The sequence below is a fragment of the Helicoverpa zea genome, chromosome 5 (assembly GCF_022581195.2).
Source record: "Helicoverpa zea isolate HzStark_Cry1AcR chromosome 5, ilHelZeax1.1, whole genome shotgun sequence".
Lineage (NCBI taxonomy): Eukaryota > Metazoa > Arthropoda > Insecta > Lepidoptera > Noctuidae > Helicoverpa > Helicoverpa zea.
This window is the reverse complement of record NC_061456.1, coordinates 9,038,729-9,063,204: the sequence shown is the minus strand read 5'-3', so window position 1 is coordinate 9,063,204 and position 24,476 is coordinate 9,038,729. Positions and strand designations below refer to the sequence as shown.

Below are 24,476 nucleotides of genomic sequence, written 5' to 3'. Positions count from 1 at the left end.
CCTTTTATCTACGCATTCCCATTTCAAAATGCATTAAAAAAACATACGTTTAATAGAACAGCCCCAAGCCCGTTCGTCGGCTTGTTCCGGATATTGAAGCACGTAATCTGACTACAGTATGTCTCCATAGCAATTTATCGAACGATGAATGGCCCGCCCATTATTTCCAACCCTTAACCTACAGCTTATTAATATCTACATAATTTATTGTAAATTGCATTCTGCAGTGAAGCCGTGCGTGAATAGGTGTGGAAGGAGGCAGTAAGACAGTAGGGACACTTTGTATAAAAATGTTTTCCACAGGAAAATATTTCTCAATCGGATACTTCCTTAACGTAATAATTATTCAAAGTTCAAGTTCGTCTTTCCAAGATAGGCTGTAAAACTTCGATGTTACTTTCAGAAGCGAAGTCAACATTCGATATAGACTAAAATAAATGTTCCGACTCGAAAAGTATTACTTCGTACACAGAGCGAGTAAGTCGCTCATACGTTCGCTTAAATTTTGATTTCCCTTACCGCAGGCGAATATAAACTGAGCCTACATTTTTAAGATTCAATCCCGGGATTGAATCTTAAAAATGAATGATGAATCTTAAAAAAATTTAAGCGAACGTATGAGCGACTTACTCGCTCTGTGTACGAAGTAATACTTTTCGAGTCGGAACATTTATTTTAGTCTATATCGAATGTTGACTTCGCTTCTGAAAGTAACATCGAAGTTTTACAGCCTATCTTGGAAAGACGAACTTTGAATAATTATTACGTTAAGGAAGTATCCGATTGAGAAATATTTTCCTGTGGAAAACATTTTTATACAAAGTGTCCCTACTGTCTTACTGCCTCCTTCCCGTGGAGAACTCTAACTATGAGCATAAATAACAGTTTTCACATACAACAATTAAAACAGGCACTGACCAGACATTATTTTACAAAGAAATTAAATCACGGTGCCTTTTTTATTTGAGTAACCTAAAATATTCAAAGATTTATCGACAGGAGCTAATCACGCGGAGTGTTTTCGACAATTACCGTGGTCATTTATCATGGAACATTACCTGAATAACTTAGTACAATATCACCCCTTTTGTATGATTCTCATAATTTCTAAGTTCAGTTCAAGCTCGGACGCGTTAAGTGGATGTCATTTGTGAATAAATAATTGGAATAATATAAAAAATACAAGGTTGTGATGACGGTGTTGTCGTGTGGCTAATGCAGAGAAATATACGTAAATATTGTTTTTGGATTATGGATTTTTTATTGTGAAGTGGTAAGATAAGTCAGAAGTAAGATTTACTTGGATTTTGCGCATGTTTTGGTCTCTTTTGACACATTTAGTCAATTTCGTGGACATAAAAAAATCCCAATTTTATATACGATTATTTTTGAAGTAGCCAATCCCAAAAACAAAATAACGTCCATAGCTTCGATGTTTGAGCTCAGCCTTAGCTCGGGAGCATCGAATACGAAATGTATGTGCCACTCGGAGCGCCATTCAGCAATAATGTAGGGCTTAATGACTCTAGTGATGCACCATTAACTTACACATTTCCGTCGAGTCGTGCGACTTACGCCGCGCGGTGATATGACTACTTCTACGGACTTTTTTTTCTGTTTATAAACTTGCTTACCGGTAAGACGAGTATTTTACTGACTTTAAATAAGCGTAGTTCTTTTATTGTACCTGTATTTTTATTTGCTGTAAAAATAGTAACTGTGCGGTAATCTGCCGGTTTTCCTTATTAATTAAAACCAGAGGCCTTAAGGAAGAAAAACGTTGGACTTGACCGTTAAAAATAAAATCCTAGAAAGTTGAAAGTGAGTTCGAAAATATACCAAAAGGCCTTCATGTAAACGAATATTTAATTTAAACACTAAGATGTTCTTAGCTTGTTAAAGTACAATATAAAATGCGCGCCCGTTCAAACGGCTCGTTCGGCGCCTGTTTTCTCTCACTCGCCGATAGCTATCATAGTAAATCACAGCACTCGTATCTGCTAAGAAATTTATTTTTGAAAGCGACTATTTAAATACTGCTAAATTACTACACGTATGTTCTGAGTACTTAGTAGTGGGAGTTATTGGAATCCGTTGTGCGAACACATTGTAGGTTCAGTTTGCCTGGTTGCGTAATTTTTGAGAATCGGACATCAATCACGTTTATCTTTTCTGGGGAATCGTTGTTGATTTTCGAAGTCAGTTTTTTGTATGTGTTTATTTTTAGGAATAAAAATATTTGGTATTCAAATTAATAAAAAATACTGACCATTGTTTTTTCAAAACGGTTCAAAATTTTACATACATACTCTGGCAGTATAATTTAAAACTATTCCCAAGTAAGTATGTGCCGTTAAATAAATTAAAATTTCCTTCGCCAGTAATCAAAGGCACCGCCTCAACAATTCGCACATGACATCACAGTGCCACATTGTGATGCTCGGCGCATGCGTCGCGTTGCATAATGCATCTAATGACGCGACCCGTTGCCCTTCCGTTTCCTGCTCAGCATTAATTAGCTTTTACACAGATTGCTTACCTTAAGGTGTTGCCAGATATATTGTGTTTTGTCTGAAGTGGTCTCGGATGGGGTGCAATTGAGAGCTTTAAGGTGGAATGTCAGCTCGCACGTGTTTTAAATGTGAAATGTGCTGCATTTTGAAATAGAAATTGATGAATGAATTTAGGTAGGATTCGAAGAAAAGAGGTCGTTTTTACTGTAAAAGACAAAAATCCTTAAATTTTTACAACCTTTAAAAAATCTTAAACTGCTTAAAAATTCGTTTTTCGTTGGAAGTTACGTAGAGCTCCTCGTGTAATTTTAACTTGTTGTTTATAAAATCAATGTCCTGTAAAACTTATAATCCGAATCGGCGCTCGACTAGAAAATCACGAACGCCTTTCTCTTACGCACACTAACAAACATAACCCCCACACGAACACTACGATGATATATATGTTATGGACCAAGTGATAAATTGAGCAGTATACATAATGCCCGGTCATTATGAAAAATGCCCAATATGAGAGCGCAATTTGATAATAATTATTCAAATAATCAAATTGACCGGGCACTATACATATTGCCCGTGACCTTTTGGGCAAAGTAATACAAGCAAAGTAATAACATATTTATATTCATTTTTTTCTTGTTATTGCCATTTAATTTAAAATAAACTAAATATTAAACCACTTAAATAATCAGCCTCATGATTTGGATTAATTATGAAGGACTTCTGCCTTAAAAATCCACTAGTTTTTGCATTTAAAAGTTAAGGAAAGTCATATTTAAAGGGTGCTTATTAAACAGGCTCCTTTTTAATATAATTATTCGCCCCGAATAATGTATGTTGCCTTCTAAATTACTAAGTCAGCCACAATTAACGAGCATCTAAATAATACTATCTCAGCCACTCGTTATCTTCTAAGTAAACCGCTCTAAATACAACTCCGCATGATGGTTATTTTTTAGCATCTAAATTTGTAGCATGCGTTCTAACAGTAAACTTCTAAAATACTATTAAATGACATCATAAAATTTATTTATTTAGCTTCTAATTTTTTAACTCAGTACGTTTAAAATGTAAGCAAGCAACATGCAGCAAGCATGGCTTCTGTCACGGCTCCGGTGCTGCGGGGCTCCGGCGGTCCCATGCGAGCTTATCGTCGCAGATGGTTTTCACGCTCACCGCCGCAGCTTCGGCTTGCTGGCCGGCTCAGCCGGCCAGCCTCAGCCGCGTCGGCGAGCGTTAAAACTACCTGCGCCTCAGCTCGCAGGCCGCCTCGCCCCTCCACACTTACGCGGTTGTGAATTGCACTCTAGGGGTAGGACAGACAAGACTACGTGGAGTCGGTTTTGCAGCGATACGTTTTCGTCACATCATCCTCCGAGCCTTTTTCCCAAACTATGTTGGGGTCGGCTTCCAGTCTAACCGGATGTAACTGAGTACCAGTGCTTTACAAGGAGCGACTGCCCTATCTGACCTCCTCAACCCAGTTACCCGGGCAACCGTTACGTGGGATACGTTTTCGTCACTAACTTCAATTTTTTGCTTTATTATCAAATTGCCCAACTGTCATGTAGCAATATAATAATGCCCGTGCAATGTGATAAATAATGAAGTTAAGATAGTTATTAATCACTTGGCCCGATAAAGCTAGACATTATTCATAGTGCTCGGGCATTATTAATAATGCCCGAATTAATCACATGGTCCATAACATATACAGACAGTAAATTATATGTGTGATGAAACCATTTGCGCCTTGCTCATATATCCGTTTCCGTGTAAAATTAATTGGCCCGTAACGCACGGAAGGATGTATGACTGTCACAACTCATGTAAATTGCTGGTGTCTTAGAGATGCTCCGAGCAAGATGCTGTTTATAAACCACTATTTTGATACTCTTAAATATGAATTACCCATAGAAAATCCTGGATAAGTAACCCTAAGCTCGGTAAATCTATAAACTGAAAAAGCACAATATTACGAAGAAACTTTCATCATTAATTTTCATTGCGAAATAAACCGCGTGATGTACCCCAAATCTGTTTTTATATAACATCTGCGTAGCATTGTTGGATACTAATCTAATTAACCTTAGACACGAGTCCAAATGTGTTAACGGGCGGCTCGGGAAGCCGGGGTCGGGCGGGTGCACGCCAATCCCACGCTTATTGTGTTCGACGTAGGTGCCGTATTCGGGCGCGTAGCCCTCTCATTAGCATTCATCGTGCGCTCGCGGCCGCGCGCTCCCGAATAAAGCATCTGTTAAATGTCTCGTGCTAGCTAAAACTTACCCGTAATTATCTGTTAACATTCCCAAGTTTGACCTCGCGAAAATCTTGCGAATATTCCCAAACTCCGGTCCGGCCCACCGGAGGCGTTTTACTTCCCTAATAATCGGGCTCATGAAGATTTTTAATGAAAAAGATTGTTCGCCGTTATTTAGAAAGTTTGTAAAAGGGATCCAGTCTGAAGTTTGTTTTGATTTAGTGTTGCGCACCCAGCGTTGATTGTGTTCTTCTGTGCGGTTTTGTATCGGATTAGGCGTAATTAAAAAAACCCCGGCCTGTTAATAAATCCTCGCTATTCATTGAGATCAGTGACACGAATTTAAATTTTTGAATTTTTGACGCGAATTTTTCTTTCATAATAATCGTTTACATTATATTTTCTTTTAGAGAGTTAATTTAATAATTCTGATTCACATTGGACCCGTATCGCGAGGCTTTTGTGAAAGACAGGCATTCATTTTATCGGTGATTCAAACCGTATCCATTCGGGCCGCTAATGGTTTTCAAATAAACCAGTGCTATTAATGGTTCTGAATTTGTATAAAAAAGGGTGAAATTGAGCTAATTGATACGACGTGCGCCCTTTATTTGTATGTTATCGATTTCTTTACTTTAGTACCTATATAAATTACACCTAAATTATTTTGTTAACTTCCTGGTCATTACAATGTAAAAACTCGGCTGAACTTTATTTAATGACTGACAAAACCTATAAAAATGTAGCTGTCTTTTTATAAACATGACTCTGTTCTATTAAATTACCTGTCTAGCTCCGTTGCATGTTCTTGAAAAAGTTTATTTCATTCGTCACATTATTTAAAAGCACTCGAGCGAAGCCGGGGTACATAGATAGTCACAGATAAAGTTAAATGATGAGCAGTGAAGTGACCGGTACCCAGCGTGTAGCTAATAAGTGGTTTCTTTATTTTAGATAAGTATCTCGTGTTCTATATTAGTTAATATACCAAGTTAAACGCAGCATATCCATTGCAATTATGGCATTATCTTTACTGTATAATTTTCATCGCAAAAGTTTTAATTCCTCAGATAAATAAAAGTTATTCTATATAAAATTACTCTGTTCACCGTGCAATCTTTAGGAAAAATCTACAATATTTAAACAGAGCGGTTGAGTTAATGGCTGTTATAAATCATCATCTTTTCATTTAATTAGTTGAGCGCAGGTATTTTCTTTCAATGATACGGGATTTCATTTTATTTGCATCGTCAGCTTTATGGCGGAAGAGTCAATAAAGCATGTCATAAGTCCGCATTAATCATGACTGACAGTATAATTCAGTCCGACCTTATCGTTTCAAAGTGAATGTATTTTGATAGATTCGCAAAGGTATGTCCCTATATCGATTTTCAATTAATCTTTTGTCCCCTTTTGCGTTTAGACAGATTCATTTTTCTGTGTCGCAAAACGTTGTAAGTGAGATTTTTATTTATTTTCATTTTCTTGTGTTTGCGAGACTAGACTCCGCGGATACTGAGGATCCGCCGGTCGTCGTCTCATTCCTGTGTATGGTAAACAAACAGACGTGAACACAAACATTGAAATCGTATGGCGATGTTATTCATTCCTATCGATTCGTTGTCATATTTTAACTCTTTGCCGTTTATTTATTCTGCGATGTTATTTATTGTATCGTGTGCCGTTTAAAAACATATCGTCTGATTCTGTGATTTTTTTATTCCTCCATTACTGTCATCTGGTATATTATAAAACTGTAAATATAGAATAACTTAATCGTGACATATTTAAATCAACATTAATTTAATCTTATCATTAATACGTATTTTATTTTATTTTAATGTGCTTTCGTAAGAGCTTCCTAAATATTCACGATTTAATTCTAGCTAAATAAACACTCAATTTCTAGCTAGCGGGTGTTCAAACTTTTCTAAAACTGCGCAAGTTGTTGAAATCACGTTAATTACTCCATGCCTTTAGAATTCTATTAAAAGGATCCTCGAAAAGCATGTAAGTCTGTACATCTATTTCCCTGTGAAAACATCATTGATCCTTTTTAGGGTTCCGTACCTCGAAAGGAAAAAACGGAACCCTTATAGGATCACTTTGTTGTCCGTCTGTCTGTCTGTCTGTCTGTCTGTCTGTCTGTCTGTCAAGACCCTTTATCTCAAAAACACGTGGACGCATCAAGCTGAAATTCACATGAAATACTCAAGTCTGTTGTCCCTTTAAGCTGTGAAAATATCAAACTTCTAAGCCAAGCCAATCAAAAGATACAGCCGATTATGTCGATATTTTCAGCAAATTTTCGACATTCGCAAAGGAATCAAAACCTACAGGATACTTCCCGTAAACTCAGAGCCTTGAAATTTGGCATGAAGCATTGTCATATAATGCAAATATAGGAAAAATTTCGAAAATCTCATTTTTTTAGTTATACAAGGTGTTGATTTGCATTTGTGCCATAGTTCAGGAGGACGACATACAATACGTAAATAATCGATTGGAATTACAGTAGATGGGAAATAACTAATATGCACTGCTTTTTTTGTCATTGTAATATCATGGTATTTCCGAAGTAATCCAATTTTATGAATGAAATTTATGAGTGATTGTTGCGTATGCATTGTGTTTGCGTTTGTGTGAGGGTGCAGCACGGTTTTAACGCCAGTAACATACGCGCCAAGTTTAAATAAGGCTAGATGACATTTACGGAATTCCGAAAAAAAATTAAAGAAAAAAAATTACGTACCAATTTTTTTTATTGATTTGGGTCGAGAATCATTAGCATAATTACCTCCTTGAATATGGCACGGATGCAAATCAACAGCTTGTATAATATAAAAAAAAATATTTTAATAAAATGTAACTTACTACCTTATTTCTCACGAACGAATAAAGATATCAAATTGAAATTTATACCAAATACCTAAGTCTATTGTCTCTTTAGGCAGTGAAAAAATCAAACTTCTAAGTTAACGCGATCAAAAGATACAACGGTTATACCGACACCTTAGACGAATTTCCGTCACACGCTAGGGAATCAAAACCTACAAGGTACTTTCCGTGAACTCAGAATCTTGAAATTCGCCAAAAAGCAACGTTATATAGTACAGATAAAGGAAAAATTGCGAAAATGATAAAGGACAATGGGCGTTTTGGTACCCTGTCCAACAGTGTTGATTCTAGTACCATTGCGTAGGTCTTGGTAAGGCAAAAAATGTTTACTATGACGACTAGTCCCAAATCTTTGTCCATTTCGCGTGACATCGACTAATAGAATGTGTAATGTTCATAAATCATCAACGTAGATGTAGTTCTTAAATCCAACTGTATTGAATAAAAACTGGTAAAGTAATAAAAAAACAGGAATTTGGCCTTCTTAGAATGTTTGCATGCCCACTGCTTTAAAAAAAGAATGTGCAAACCTTTGCAGTTCACGCAGAACTAGCTTATGTATTTGATGAAAGTCTTTCAGTATTTACAATCTATTAATGTTTAATGATTATCGTGTTTTAATAACAGGTTTTTTTATTTCATATAGTGTGTAGGTACATGGAAGCCAGAATGTTTTAAGATAATATGTAAAATGATTAGTTGTGTTTTCAGAAATGATTTAGTTATCATTAGACTAAACACTCGACAACAATCACTGGCCATAATTTTATGATAAAAAAGATATACCTAGTCTGTTTTGAACCACATTAAAGCTTCCCATAGAAGGCAAGATCTCAGTTGAGATATTTGAATGAAAAAAGAGGAATGCACTTTCTATAATTCTTTACGAAAAACTTACTGTCGATTCTGAAAAAGCATGTCCTGATCAAGACAACCACTGTTCCGGTTTTTATTCAGTGTATTTTTAGACTATTTTAGGCTAAGAATGTATATGATCCCGGTACGGAATGTATTAGCTGAAACACCTCAAAATCTCAAAATTCTGCTCAGATATGTGAATTGGTCTGTAGCCCAGTTAAATACTATTGCAAGCCTGGAGGCCTAGATACAAAGAAGGTGATATTTTTTTATAATGGATACTGTTCTTTTACAAACACGGAAGTCGTCGTCACCATCGTCGTCGTAACAGCCGAAATATGTTCACTGAAGGTGTGCTATCTACCCCAAGCAGGGGGGGATTTGCCTATAGCCACCGCGCTGGGCACGCGTGGGTGAGAGTCTTAGACGGACTTTCATTTATTTATATATTTTTGTCTCCATTATGATTCGGATATGGATCAGGAACGTGTATGGACTCTTTCAAGTTGTAAAAACAATATTCTTGCAGCACGTTCAAATAAATTGTAAAAAAAAAGGACTCGAAGTTAAGATTGTCACAAATATTTTGAACACAATGGAAAATCATCACAACTGTGTAATGTGTCGCCGAGGTCTATATCGTATCGTAATTTTTGATAACAATAATATTTAACTTTAAAATGATCTTCTGATGGAAAATCCGTTGTAAACTAGTCTTAATCAGTTTTAGGGAGACATATTTTTCTTTAGGTTAGGTTTCTTTAGGTATGTTTTGTTAATAATATGTTTCTTTTTCTTGTCGTGTGTTGTATTATTAACATCCACCATATTAGCAGCCAGCATCAGTCTTATCATTAAGGTTGAAAAGTCAGGAGACGATGTTAACATAGAACATATTACAACTCAATCTTGCTCCTCAAGAGGTGCTGAGATAATGATGAATTTCTTCTTAAAAAAGATGAATAGAAATGTTTTGGACTTTTGTCAAATCAGATGACGTTTGTGTTTCCGTAGTATGACTCCATAGACTATTACAACCTTTAGATTATAATAAAGTGTATCTCAAACAATGTAAAATGTCTATTAACTGAGTTTAAAATTATTATACTGACGACATATGACTCTTAATGAATTTGCATATATGGATGACATACTTGTATGTCGATTGAATTTTTATCGTTACTCGGATCGGACAGCTAATTGAGGCAAGCCCCATAGTTTTTATTATTCTTCACGTAAATACCTTTCTAATGATATATCATACCTTACTGTTGGAGCGGGTACCAAATCCCATACAAAGTGCCCATTGTCCTTTGAAGTTACATAAAATATTACAAACTCTAAACTGTGAAAAATTTTAAATCATTCAAAGGTCATTGGGCACCTTAGTATGGAAACCATACCCACGGCGGATACGAACGAAATATAGCGCAGTGTCATGATAAAGGCTCTGATTTACTATGGCATTAGTCGCATCAATGTGAACCATGGGAATCTAGAGAAAATCAGGTGTAATCATCAAATATTTTCCTCATTTCAATGGGGAATTTAAACAACCAAGTTTGACGGATTTGAGAAATCATTTCTTTGTAGTGAAAGAGTATACTCGCCGTTTATTTCCATTGTCATCAGGTCAGGATCTGATGACGGAAATCCTGAGAAATCGAGGGCAACTATCAGAAATTGTAGGCCCATAGGATTAAAACTTGATTCTCAGATGTATGTCTGGTGACTATCAAAGAGTGAAGGTTAGGAAGTTAGAGCTTACCTGATGATGGAGACGTGAGAAAGTCGAGAGAACTCCTCAACGGTATGTTTTAGTTACGTCGTGTTTGGGCTTATATTATTCGTATTGACGAGGACTTTTCACAAAAGTTAAAAATAAAAAATTTTTACAAAAAAAAAACAACTTCTAAAAACAACAAGAAAACTGTTTATATGCATCGGTCTAGATCTCGGTGGTTAAATAAATATAGATGCATCCTTTAGACACCGACTTCTAGACCGATGCACCTAACATCTTTTTAATTTTTTTCTTGCTTTTGTTTTCTTGTTGCTTTTTTATATGTTTGAAGTTGGATTTGTTTGTAAAATGCTACAAAATAAAATAAAGCCGACTTTATAAAACAAAGAAAGGGACAGAATTACACTTTTGTCAAGGCTCCAGAAACGTAAAGCCAGCAGCCCTGAATCCTACTCTCTAGCAGTCGTAGTTACAATTCGACAGTTATAAGTCGTCAGGCAGTTTCGAAAAAAACCTGAAACTGATGCTCGTTAGGTGATTAATCCCTCAAAAATAAAAGATCCCATTAGTAGTGAATTCTCATCACCTAAAATAAAATAAGCTCCAACACAAGGTTACGTTATAAATTGTAAAGGAATTCCCGTAACTATATCTGATCTTTGCTATCGATCCCACAATGGCAGTCAAACCTGTCTATGAGGAAAGTCTTCGCCAATACGAATAAAATAAGCCCAAACACGTGGTAGTTGCAACATACCGTTCAGGAGTTCCCTCGACTCTCTGTAGTCTCCATAATCAAATCAGCTCCAAACTTTCACTGTTTACCAGTACCCTCAAAAATACACTCACATGTCTGGTTTTGACTCGATGCGTGCCTACAATATTCAAGAAATGCCCTCGATTTCTCAGGGTTTCCAGATCCTCATCAGATCCTGGTCATCCGAATTAGCATCTTCCTTCTTTATGAAAAGTCTTTAACAAAAAAAACTAGCATTGCAACCTGTACAATCCTCTGAAACTGCTTTTTTTATATTTTTCAAACGATCCTGGACATTCGTCTCCATGGAATTTTAATAAAATATTTATATTCAAAGAAACGTCATACCATTCTCCACGATTTAAAACTACTTTGATTCATGTCCGCCACTTTTTACAAAGCGGGTAAGATATGCCCAATGACCTTTAAGACATAATTAGTTATTTTCAATCAGATTTCTGAATGATGACTATAAAATGTTGTATATAAATAACTTTAATAAAATAACTTTTACAAGGTACTGGCCTACTATTTTAGTTATAGGTATTATAAAATAAAAAATATGAACTATTTTGACTCTCACGAAATTACCATAACTATGATTGTTCTAAACTGAACGGTTGGCGCGAGACTCACTTTTTATGTATTTATCTATACAGAATTTGTACGGAACCCTCGGTGCGCGAGTCCGACTCGCACTTGGCCGGTTATTTCAGCAAAAATAGGCTGGCAGTGAAGCGATAGCAAAAAAGGCTCGATGAATAGCCGTCTGCACCGGAAAGTCGGAAAAAATCGACACAGATTCGCGCCTGTCCGTTTTATGGTCGATATGTTAATAAATAGTCGACGTGCTTTGAATGGATGAGATTACGGTACAGCTACGAACTGCACCGCCATACAAAGGAATAATAAAGATAAATGCTCTGAAACCAATAAAACTACTATGTACACGGTCTTAATGCATTTATTCATGTAAGATTCATGTATTCATTTTTAATCTCGTTCAGTTTGCATATTCTTTTTATAGAGACCATCAAAGCATTTAACTTCGCGTAAGCTATTAAACTATACAATTTTACTGTGCCTATTATGTTTCTATAAATAAAAATCAAAGAAAAGCCGACAGGACGTTATTTTAGAAAATGTAATATTTCCTGTTTGTTTATTTACTAGAGGCGTCATACGCACTGCGTTGAACACGTGTGGCGTACGGCGAACTGGCCGCGTGTTGGTATTTTACGCTCCTTACTTATTTCGGGATTCATTTCCTTACTCACTAGTCATTCGTTCGTGTTCACTTTACCTACATAATAGCTTCAGTTGTAAGTGTTCGTTTTGCGCATACATTCCTTCCTGAGACATCACGAATTAATTTAAAAATTTTCAAAACATACTTTCCAGAATAATTCATGATAAAATAGACGTTACTTTATTAAATTTTCTGCTACCGGCCCAGGCTGGCTCGGTAAGGCTTCGCTTTATGGCCCAATTTAAAAAATGTTTCACATTATATGGGGAGGAAATAATGCAGTGTAGTCTTACAGAGAAATTAAGGGGCTTAAATATATTTTGTTCTTACCTGTGTATATTCCTTATGAGCAAATTATGAAATGAATGAAACCGTTTGAAGCAAAAGGAAGAGGCGTGAAACGTGTAATTTTTTTAAGAGGTTTGTGCTGAAACAAGACCCAAAAGTTTATCGGTGTCGTGTGCCCCGCCAATCAAAATGTTTCCTAATTTACCGTTTCAAATGGGTGCCTACTCCCATTGAAACAAAGAAAGAAGTGGTCAAACAACTCGCACGGACAAAGCCAAGTTTTTAAATTGGGAACAGAAGTCAGCAAGTATGCCGCGATCAAAGGAGAGGAGAATTGGCGACAAGCTTACCGCGGGGCCTTCATCGTGCACCATCTCCAACATTTGTCTAACCTTGGAATGCCTCCTTTGAAATTGTGAAAACTAATTCGAAGCAGTTCTGTGATTACTTCCATCTGATCTTTTTGTTGTCGTATTTAATGAAATTGAAAGCTTCTCTTTGTTGGAAACTATTCGGGGGACATGCCATCAAATGAAAGTACTTTTCTCGGTCAAATTATTTTGTGACAAAAGCTTAGGCTTAGAGTTTCTGTGTAAGTTACTCGGGTATAAGGTACACTTACATATTACGAAGGTATGTTATTAAACATAAGACACAATGTGTATCTTAATAGGGGCGTAGCTCCGTCGGTTGCCTGTTTCACTTCAAGTTTTAGAAGTTCTGACAACGCATCTTCCCGGGTATTGTTTAAAGTTTATTAAGTTTTGAACATTGCATGACGTAAGTCGACGTAGACTGGTAATGAACTGAACACAAGGTGACTCTAAGACTATTTCACAGTTTTGCTATTCAGCTGTTTTGTTACACGTCGTATTTGTAATGTTAACCATTGGAGTTATTTTAGCGTTTCGCTACGGTAAGTTTACGATGTACTCAGCAATGGCAAAGTTTGATATTTGATGAAATTAAACTGCGTTAAATATTAGCATTGTGTTATTGTGAAATGCTAGTGCGTATTTTCAGGCTTCGCTAGTAGATTTGGTAGATGTCACTATTGACTATTTGATACCATATTTTCTATTTTTCTATGCTGTTTCTTTGTTTATTTCTATTAATTCTTCAAACTTCTAATATTTTTGGCACCCAGCTGGGACTATTAAATGTTAGTCCACACGATTTGGAAACAGAATGATACAAACCACCATAGAATCCGAACAAAATTATCCTACAAACAAAAATTCTCCCGTCATCATCTTAACACCAACCTATTAGTTAACCTATAACGAAATTCAGAAACTTCATCTTACATTTACAAAGCAAACATGGGTCGGTCGGTGTAATTAGTTATAGGACGGTTAAGTTTAAGACATGACGGTGCAACAAGTTCAGTTGCATTAACTTGTGATCAGCCCGGGGCATTGTTGATGTTCACTTGTTCACGTCAAGACTCGAAAATGGTGGATTTTCTCCACTACCTAGGTACCTAGTCTTAAGACTGTTCTTTGTGAATTTCGGTTTGCTCAGTGCAGTGTTTTCAAAGTTAAAAGTTACAAGTCCTTTTGAGTGAAGGAGACAGCTCTTTGATTCTATATCATGATGGCTTGGAAATGAATTATTTATATGGTATTTAATTTTCTGTTGTATAGATTTTCATTTAATTTCGTAATAGGTATTTGATTGTGTGTATTTTGTAGGATATTTACTTTATTTTAATGTATCTTAGAAAAATCATATGCTTCTTTGAAAATCTAAATTCAGATATTTCCCTCTCATAATATAACTCTAATACATTAGCTTCAGAACAATGTCAGTTCTAGCACTCGATGTGCGACGTACGAGTAAGTTGAACTTACTCTCGATCATTTACCTTCTGACTTGAGCAACTAAAGGAACTTGCTCTGAGAACTGCCACTACCCGTACATCTGCTGCAAAGGAATTGTCATGTATTCTTTTTTTAAACGTTCTGTGTCATCATTGGCTGAGAAAAGGCCAATTAAAATCTAGCTAGCGCACACTACAAACTTAGTTAGCCGATAGTTGGTTTGGTCTCATAAATCAGGATGAAGATGAATGGAAGCACACACGTAACAATGATCAGGTACTTGACCGGTATCAGACCGACTAAAAACTTTGATTGTATTCACGATTTTCTAAAAAAAAAAAAACACCGGGGCAACAGTCGGCCGACTATATTGTCCCTGACCGTTTGTCCCATCTCTGGACAAATGCTTCTTCATTTCCTGATCTTTTTAGCGATGCCACTTCTCTTTCAGATATACGCACAAGTCCAGCATTTCCCACAATATTTTGCTCTAATACAACTCATGCCTAAAGCTCTTAGTAGACCGTGTCGTTTATAAGTGTGCGTGCCTACTCATTCGTCACTAATCGATACCAATAGTAAGTCACGCTGAGCGTAGCGGATGACTCTCGACATTTGTCGTATCTTCCATTATCAATACACAAAGTTTGCCTTAAACGCTTTCCCGAGATCTTTTCGGTGTCGAGGAAAAAGTAAAAGATAAAATTGTTGGCAGAATGTGACTGGGTGAAGATCAACGATCCTTGTTCGTGTTTCAAATATGCAAGAACAAATGAATCGCTATTAAGTTCATTGTTCAATTCCATATGATTATAAAGACATATAAATAATGTTAAATCTATTCTTACTAATATTATAAAGAGGAAAACTTTGTTTGTTTGTTTGTTTGGTTGTAATGGATAAACTCAAAAACTACTGGATCGATTTTAAATATTCTTTCACCATTAGAAAGCTATATTATCTGCGAGTAACATAGGCTATATTTTATCCCGGTGCGGGTAGTAGCTCCCACGGGACGCGGGTGAAACCGCGCGAAAACGGCTAGTATTAAATATAGCCTACATTTAAAATTATTCTATTTATCAATGCTCTCAAATACCATACGTTATTTGTTTTGGATCGAAAATAAATCAATTTATATATTTATTTGGTCGTGGGACCGTTAGCATATTTTATATTGGAGTAATATACACAACAGGTATAAAGATAAAACAAAAATACATATTGCGTAATTAACGGCTGCGTATTTCAGTCAAATATTACAGTGTGCAGTATTAAATTCCATTCATAAAATTCACGTACCAAAACATCATCAGCCTATTGGACAAAGTTTATTAAAGCTGAGCGCCAATATTTCCAATCATGCATGTAAAATGTTGCAGGGAATTCATGAAAAGGAATCGAGGAATTTGTCCATACAGGGGGTATGTCCAGACACGTCCTAGTATTTCGCGACCTATTGTCTGGATTTCAATACAACAACAGAATTCAAAACATAGGTTTTTCCTTTTGTTTTCTGTCACTCTTTTGTAAAAGATTTAGAAAGCATCCTTTATTTACTGCATTCCTGCTAGAGAGTATTTGTTCGATTGTTCAATTCGATCGTGCTTCATTCCGAGACCTAATCGCGAATGTTCCATCAAAGTGTATTATCGTAGTAGTTAATACGTCAATAATGGAACTGTTCAATAGTGAGGCGAAACAATTCCGGCGCTGGTCGTTTGTCGCGTCACTATTATTCGTACTATCGAGTTTCTATGCTCGGCTACATTGGAGCAGCATTAATAACAGAGATCCATAATCCATTCTCCATTACCGTCCTTTGTGCGCTAAACGTTTATTAGCAGAAAATCATTTTGGCCTTTAAACTGGTCCCTCGTTTGATCGACTTTCAGTTTTCGGTACAATAGCTGTTCAGATTCGGGTTAGTTTAATGACAAACTAATAGGTGTTTCTAAATTGAACAGCAAATGGAAAACGGTAATATGTTACTATAGGTGCTCAGTTTAGCTTACTGTTTATAGGCTACACGTTTCGTTGAAATATCATACCATTAATTTGTTTAAGCTGCACTAAACAAACAGCTTCGGAAAATACGAGCTTAATCTTTTGTTTATTATTTATGGTCACTAAAGCAAACCTAATGAAATCCAGCATGGTAACACTATTATCTTGAACCAACCATCGTATAAATGAAATACACTCTCAATCCTTAAACTGATTGAATTTCTCGGACGTCTCGGCAACGCAGACCGAAACATCGGAACGCATTCGGCGAATCCCCAAGAGCTTGTTTCTAGTTGACGTCTATTTGCATGACTAACCGCCCCTTAAACCCCGGGCCGTGGTCAACAATAGGAGCGTTTAGCAATTCGCTCTCATAATGAAGTTAAGCGGGGATTGTGGACCACCCCTATGAATCGGAATAGAACAACGTTACGAGCGTAACGGCCTTTATAAACAATGCATTTAATATATAGGATTTATTAATTTGTGTTGCATTTTGTCATTGTATGTTGTGATGATTTTTGTGGATACTATAGATGCTTTCTACTTTGTCTTAAAAGGTAGACCTGTACGTATGAATTCGAGCAATATATCTTATAGAGCCTGAATACGCTTGAATTCCAACAAAATCTTTCTTATAGAGCCTGAACTCGTACAATATAATTTTTATAAATATTTGAATTTCAAAAATATCCTAATACCGCAACCCAAAACCGTAATAGACGATTAAATAAATAAAATCCATCCAGTAATTGAATGTTCATTGCTAATAAAATCCCGGACGCTTACAGACAAGCCCTTGAGGAGCAAAAACAAGCAAAACACAGGAAAAACATCCGATTAGAATCAGTTCACTGAATCTAAAGACATAGGGAAGGGAATACAAAGGACTCACAGCTTTTAGTTTTGCAGTTGTTTATTGTGAATTAACGAAATATTTTTGTACAGCCTGAAAATGTTTGTGAAAGTGTTTTATGAGTAAGCCCTATTGTTTTGTTTTAAAAATAAGCTTTTATGAAATCTGTGTCTTCGTCTCTTTTTCGTAAAAAAATACGAGCTAACGTTGTCCATTTTTGACGGCCATAAAAACCGCAAACTTTCAATTCTGTGATAAAAATAAGGTCAGTGTTTTCTTTAACAATAAAAGCAACTGAGTAAAATATTAACACTTTATAATAAAATTCACAGTTTAAGTTTCAAATTCCCATACTAAAAAATATAAAACAAAAACTACAAAGAAATAGCTCGACATCGTGCGATTACACCCACCAGTGTCCCATAGAATTCCACGGTGCGATTGTTTCCCTGCAAAATGTACCAGGAATCGGTTTATACGAACTGGCAGTAACAATATTTCTCATTTGTTCTCAGGTGAGTGAATCTTCACTACTTGAGTGCAGCAGCGGGCGTTATACAGCGTCCGACACGGTGAGTCCATTTCAAAAGTTATCGTGTTCACACTACCCCAGCTCAATCACGCCCATTCTGTCATTCAAAATAGTTCGAGTACTCCATGTGAACACGCTTTTATTGGTAATGTTTTGCTAACTGTATGCTTGGGATGTAGTGGAAAAAGTGGTTTCGGTAAAGGGTTGGAATATGAATATCTGTGTGTATATTTGCTGTAGATAGAATAATGTTGTTTTTTGTGATCCTGTACTAACTCACCAGTTGTATAAACGTCTAGAATAGATATTAATATTCCCTAAAACATCGTTACAATAACAAGAATTACAAAAGAAAAATGTCCAAATGAATCGTCTATTTGTTAGCAATTAATTTGTTTCCCTAATATTATTTTATACGGAAAACTTGAAGGACCACGAAACTTGTTCAAAATCGTAATAAGACGAAAAAAAGTAAAAGATACGTCGAAATAAAAACTCCAAGAGCTAATCAACAAGACTTTTTCATACTTGTAGAAGTATCAAAGCGAGAGTCGTACTTCGCTAAAAGTTATCCGCGTTTTTTCTGTGGACCTACACTTGCGTAAATATATACATTTTAAACTTTTTAATCCAATCTCTGTTTACTTAATTTTCGTCTACAAGTGTTATAGTTTATCTTAATAAGCGGACTTCCTCTGCAACGCCAAGTTAATGAGTACTGAAGAATCATTCGAAGTGTAGTAAAAATATTTATTATCTACGTTTGTTGTTCATGAGAAAAAGATGGGAATGAGTGGGCAGTAAAAAAGATTAATATTAGTAAAAAGTTTATGTTTCCTCTCAGTATTGACGGAGGCTAATAACAATAAATAAAAGGGGGCTTACGTAAAGGTTCGCGCACATTAGTGGAAGCGAAGCCGCAGCGCATCGTTGGTTTTTTATTACGATACGCAGTACGTAGCGGTAGGTTCGTAAAACGTATAGAGATTCGTGTGGATTAACGCGCTGCACTGCGCCCAGCTGTGGCAAGCCATAATGTGCACCTACCTTTGCATAGAGCGGTAATGATTGGTCTATATGTCTTTTGTAAAAAATATCATAACCTCTATTACGGAAGTTAATTATTGTGCATCGTTAGTGTGAGACAGCTTAGCGATTGTATGCTTTAAAGCTTTACATAGGAACAACAATGTTACCTATTCATAAAATAAAAACTACAGCAAAAACTGACAGTGAAAACTATCAAACGCCAGTTATAACAAGTTAAAATACAATGCAACGTTTCAACCATGCAAACAAAATTCAAATCGAATTAAAAATATTTCTCGTAGCCATCGAAAAATGTAATTCAGCAGTCAGAGTTGGACGCATCGGCCTCCGCGAGCACTCAGCCCTCCCCCGCATCTGTTCACGGTTCGGATCCAAAGACTAATTACGGCCGAGTTTTTACCACCTCACTCTAACATGTTCCCATTGCACCCGTCGGCGAAAAACTCCAAATGTAACTCCAATGAATTTAAACTCTCGCATACTGATTCAGTGTCCAATATCCCCTGCAGCCCACCCTCCATCTTCAACGTTCCGCTAAATTGAAACTTAAAAACCACCCACTATGATTCAAGTTCCTACTCAAACATCCAACTCCGGGAAATTAAACTGCCGCAATCAAGCTATTTTAAACTCTGCGTTAAATATTATTAGGTCCAGGTTTGTCTTGCTAACGATGAACCATTTTCAAGCTGGTTAAGTCTCAAGATTCGTTCGTACACCTCAAGTTTATAATTACTAATAACTGTAATTATATCATTTATAGTTTTTAAGTTTCAACATCGCTTATTACTTTTATAAAATACGTGAAGTATATTTACGTATTCATTTAAACAGATTATCTTATAATTATCATAAAATAATTATAGTTTCACATAGCAATGTTTATCTTCCTAAAAAAATAGTCAATTATCTGGAGGAAAAAAGCTCACCGAACAAAATACTGTTTAAAATAACGGGATCAGCGATAGGGTACGTGTGATTGAAATATGACAACACTTTTGCGAATCGACATGTAGGATATGCATCGAATGAATGCTGAATAATTAAATCGCAATCAAATTCTACAACCTGTTTGGGAATTCCAAAAACCAACGTAACTGGACTACGATGTAATTGTGCTTGGGAATATATGAGTGGAAAGAATTTCATTTAAAAATAGTAGAGCTAGCTTCGGACGATCGCGCGCAATTTGTTCGCAGTATGTTTACCAATTAGCAATGAGATCGCGTTTCACGTACAACTATCTCATTCCTTTTTTACTTCTGTTCGATATTAGATTCAAGAAACCCTTCCGGTGCGCTGCGTTGATCTGCTCCTATTCGAATGTTGCCGGAATAAGAGATGAACCTATATTGTAACGAATCGCTCGGTTTTATTTGTAGTTACAATTTCGATACGTACGTTTCTATTCGATTGCAGCGTACGTTTCGATAGTTGAGTTTATATTTAGGTAACCGTGTTATTCAGCGGCGCGGATTATTCCCTCGTATGTATGTACGTTGTGTAGCAGCATGCAAGCAGATAACAGTCTCAATTGCAGAGCGGCACTCGTTGGATCGCCTCACCTCGCGCACGCCGAGCCTCGACGAGTTTTTGAATTTTTAAATTACTCATTGTGCGATGGAATGTTGCCAGACGCATTCCCTCGTATGGGCAGTGCTCATGCGATCGAATGTGCACCCAAATACTTGGCCCTACGTCTCATAATACAGCGGCTGTGACGTCCACGTTAGTTCGTTTGGAAGCACGTTAGGTGATACGCTCGCAAGCCTAGAACGACGTCCCCCAGAGTGTGATACTAACGAATGTCGTCCTAAATTTTTGATAGATAAAGTCGAAATATCTGTGACGCCCGATTGCACACTTAGCTTGGCGCTCGCAAACTGTTCAGACCATTCCAGAGCTCTCCCACGTAATCCGTAACTTGAGTCACGTTTGTGATACTGTACCAGTTACACAGATGTACTATGAAATTTAGAAAAAATAAACGAAGTTTCGGTAGCTGGTGTAGAGTGAATATATGCTCTGTATCTTGTAGCGTGGCGTCTGCAAGGTTTGTCGTCTTGAGAGTTAAAGTTTAAGAATATCGTGTGCGAAGATCAGTCACCTGGAATGCAACTAGATAAGCGTAACTGTATAGGGCGTTAACAAAGACAGTCGAGACGCTCTCCTAACCAAGAAAGTTATTCCACTTACGGCGACTGAATCAATTGCTTGTACATTCTGAAACTATTTCGTTTGCATGAGTGATTTAACGACAAGTACGCTAAAATGACTTTCTAGATCGCCTGGTTAAATTGATTACGAAATTACTTTGGAACGTCGACGTTTATTATTTCAAATACTATTTTTTATTGCCAATGACTGCCAACATATAATTACACACAATTTAATATCTACCTGTATCACTGCATCTAAAGTCAGCCTCTTAAAAGCACACACGCTGACCATTGTCTTTCATACAAATAATCGTGGAAGTCATCGACAGAACCCGTTCCACACGGCGGCGTACCGCGTCGTAGAATGTTATTACCTCGGTACCCGGGAAGCGCAGGCGCAACTGCGTGCGAGCGAGACAAGCCACGAAGAAAGTAAGGAGAGCGACAGAGATGCCGCCCGTGGGAGGAACCAAGGGGTCAGCGAAAGTGCATTGCCACGGCCGCAGTGCACCGCACCCGATGGGAAAAGTTGTTCTCAGTGCGCGTAAAATATCCACCAACATGGGAAATTTTATGGGAAATAACATGATATAATATGCTTACACACCGCCATTACAACGGTTTCGATCATAAGACCCGCTCGGAACAAGTTACTCCGTGCAACTAACTTACCTAATTGCTTCAATTTTGTGACTAGTTAACGAAAACTTACCTGTATACTGGAATCGTATATTTTGCGGTCAGTGGTCATGTGGCAAGTGTTACGGAATCCAGTCTAAGTGAGTTCCAACAGTTTTACTATCATGCACTTACGTTTGCGGCATTGGTAAAGGAATTTTCGAGCAGCCCGGTTAACGGAGGGGAGTTTAAAAATATAAAAAATTCTGAAAAATCTTGTTAATTCATAATGAAGGCTGATACACGGCGCATAGAAAGAGCACCCTCGCTCCAGTTTCAATTTAAAGAAAAGGTAAAAATGAAGCGTGTCAAGTGGGGTTCCGTACTCTCGACCAGAACAGAGTGGGCCTGTTGCCTGTCGGAAACAAAGAGGGCATTTTTCGACATTACTTCTCCTTTCTTTGAGAACCTTCGAATCACCTGAGATTTGCACCCTCGTCGTCGATGGTTCATCTCATTTGTTTCTTGTTGTGAAATCGAATTCTGTTTTATTCGATAAAATTTTATCCCTTATTCAATATTCTATCCCTGCGCAGTTCACTTACTTTGTGGCACGTAGTGTGGCTCGTTATTTAGTTTAGCAGTATAGTGTAAAGTAATTCACCACAACAAACGGCCCCAGATCTCAATATCGATTCCAGTGAACTTCCAAAACTCATAAGTTACTTAAGAAGCATTGAAGAGCCTCGCGAGAACGAACCCAACGTTCAGGTAGGTCTGGATTACAGCGCTAAGGTTGTAGTTTAATATGCAACGAATTTAATAGTTAATGTTCGCGACGAAGCAAGCTCGTGTGCTCGCAAATTACTCCACACTTATTCCCTAGAGGGGGTTGTTGTAGATTTATGTTTGTACTTCAACTTGCTGACACAGGTCGGTACTACAGAATCTGATTCGAGCCGTTTTGCATGCATCGCGAGTATAATTGGCGCGGACGAGTGCACGTAATTCTATTTTTCTGTTCGCGAAGGTTCGGCGATGTTGTTTTGTTTGCAAGTGGGACGTATGTCTGTAATTGCAGGAGTTAGAGGCAAAAGCTCAATCACTTCATCATCAGCCTATCGCAGTCCACTGCTGGACATAGGCCTCTCCAAGTGCACGCCACTGAGATCTATTTTCGGTACTTCTCAATCACTTAAAAACACACAAATCAAAGGTTTTTTATCGCGAGGACTATAAGATGATTTTTGCAATTGTTAACCATTATTTTAGTGGCTTGCATATAAACAAGTTAAAATATTTGGTAATAATTAAATATTATTTCCCGTTTATCAAGTGCCCATAATTCTATATTGGTTTATTTTCCGCATCATGAAAACCGCTACCGCAGGTAGGCCTGCACTTTATTGCCGTAGCAACATTCTATTTTTACGCCTTAATAAAGTCCCTCACGGATTATTATACTAACATCATCAACTCATAACACTCTGGTATTAATAAGAAACGTAAACAAACTGAGGTTACTGGCATTTCTTTTAAACATAATTTCTCCATTAAAATACAAATTCATTAAGCCTTAAGTTTGTAGGTTCTAACTTTTTATGCTAATAAAATTGTTGGCAGTAGATAGTAGGTAGTAAATTTCCTGAAATAGGTTACACAGAAAGTATTTTTAAGTCGCGTAAAAATTTAATCACGTCTGCTAATTGAATACGGACGCCGGGGATCGCTTGATGCTGTTTTAGGCAGAACCCGCGGCGTTTTTAAAACCCCATGTTTTAAAAGAGTTCAGAAAAAAAAACGAACTGAATTAAGTACATAGGGTACCTCTCAGTGTCACTTTGGACTTTCAAAGGAAGAAAGTATTCCGCAGAAATTATCATCCTGAAAATCCTTTAAACCTTTTCTGAACTAATTTTCCTCCCCACGCGAAGCTATTTCTATCATAAATAAAAAATATATCTAAATATCCATATGTTCTTTGTAATTTTAATTTCAGCCTATCAAAAGCCATAGCGGAAAAATGTAATTTCGCTACTTCTTTTTTGTATCTACCTACGAGTTGAAAAAGTTTGCTAACTCTCTAATTTGGGCACAATTAACGACCAATTATGAAATAATTTATCTAACAACAGATTACATATTCTTTGCGAATATTTCTAACAACTTTTTAATTAAAATTCTTTCACAGAAGCCGAAATAAATCTTAACGGTCTGCTGATAATTTCAATTTCCTATTTCAATCTTCTTAAGCTAGCTATTTCCCTTGTTGTTCCTCGCCGAGTTTTGAATTAGTCTCTTTCACATTTCCGTATATCCGTAAAAGCATATATGAATGTCACACTGTCAAAAGATACTGAAAAACTACAATAATATCTAAAAAGGAAATAAAACTTCTTCACTTTTGTTTCCACTTCTTCTCGAAATGTTTGAGCGATATTTTACTATAAATGACAAAGTTCCTTTAGTGAATAACTTCGTAAATACATACACATCCACTTCGTTACAAAATGGTGTCGCCCACAAAGTATGAAAAACCGTCGCATTTTTTCATTTTCTATGTAACCTCGGTAGACCACTCAACGCGATTCCTTTCATAACTATGACAGTTGTCATACCGGGTGGGCTTTTAAAAAACCTATTCATTTTGACCTCAAGACGACACGAGACTTAATAACTGTGGGCTGGGGGGAGCCGAAAACGGCGGCGAGTGAGGTTCGCATCATCATTACGATTTAATTTCAGGGTAAAGCGGCCGTGACAAAGTCTACCGTGCCATTATTCTGTTCCACCTCGCAGGATGTTTAATAAACAAATGACGTGGGGCTTCATAATGACGCCCCGGGTGCTACCTTCCTCTC

General features: G+C 36.9%; 1 protein-coding gene across 14 annotated transcripts in view; it reads left to right on the top strand.

Annotated features, from left to right (window-relative positions):
* The window catches only part of LOC124630485 (polypyrimidine tract-binding protein 1), a 350,786-nt gene that overhangs the window by 215,092 nt on the left and 111,218 nt on the right, over positions 1-24,476 (top strand). For 2 of the 14 annotated variants that reach the window (XM_047164419.1, XM_047164418.1), the window contains one exon: positions 17,772-17,828. The exons of the other annotated variants lie outside the window; for them this stretch is intronic. The gene's annotated coding sequence lies outside the window, so the exon portion shown is untranslated. Of the gene's footprint in view, positions 1-17,771; positions 17,829-24,476 lie in introns of those variants that run through there. 14 annotated transcript variants of the gene reach the window in all.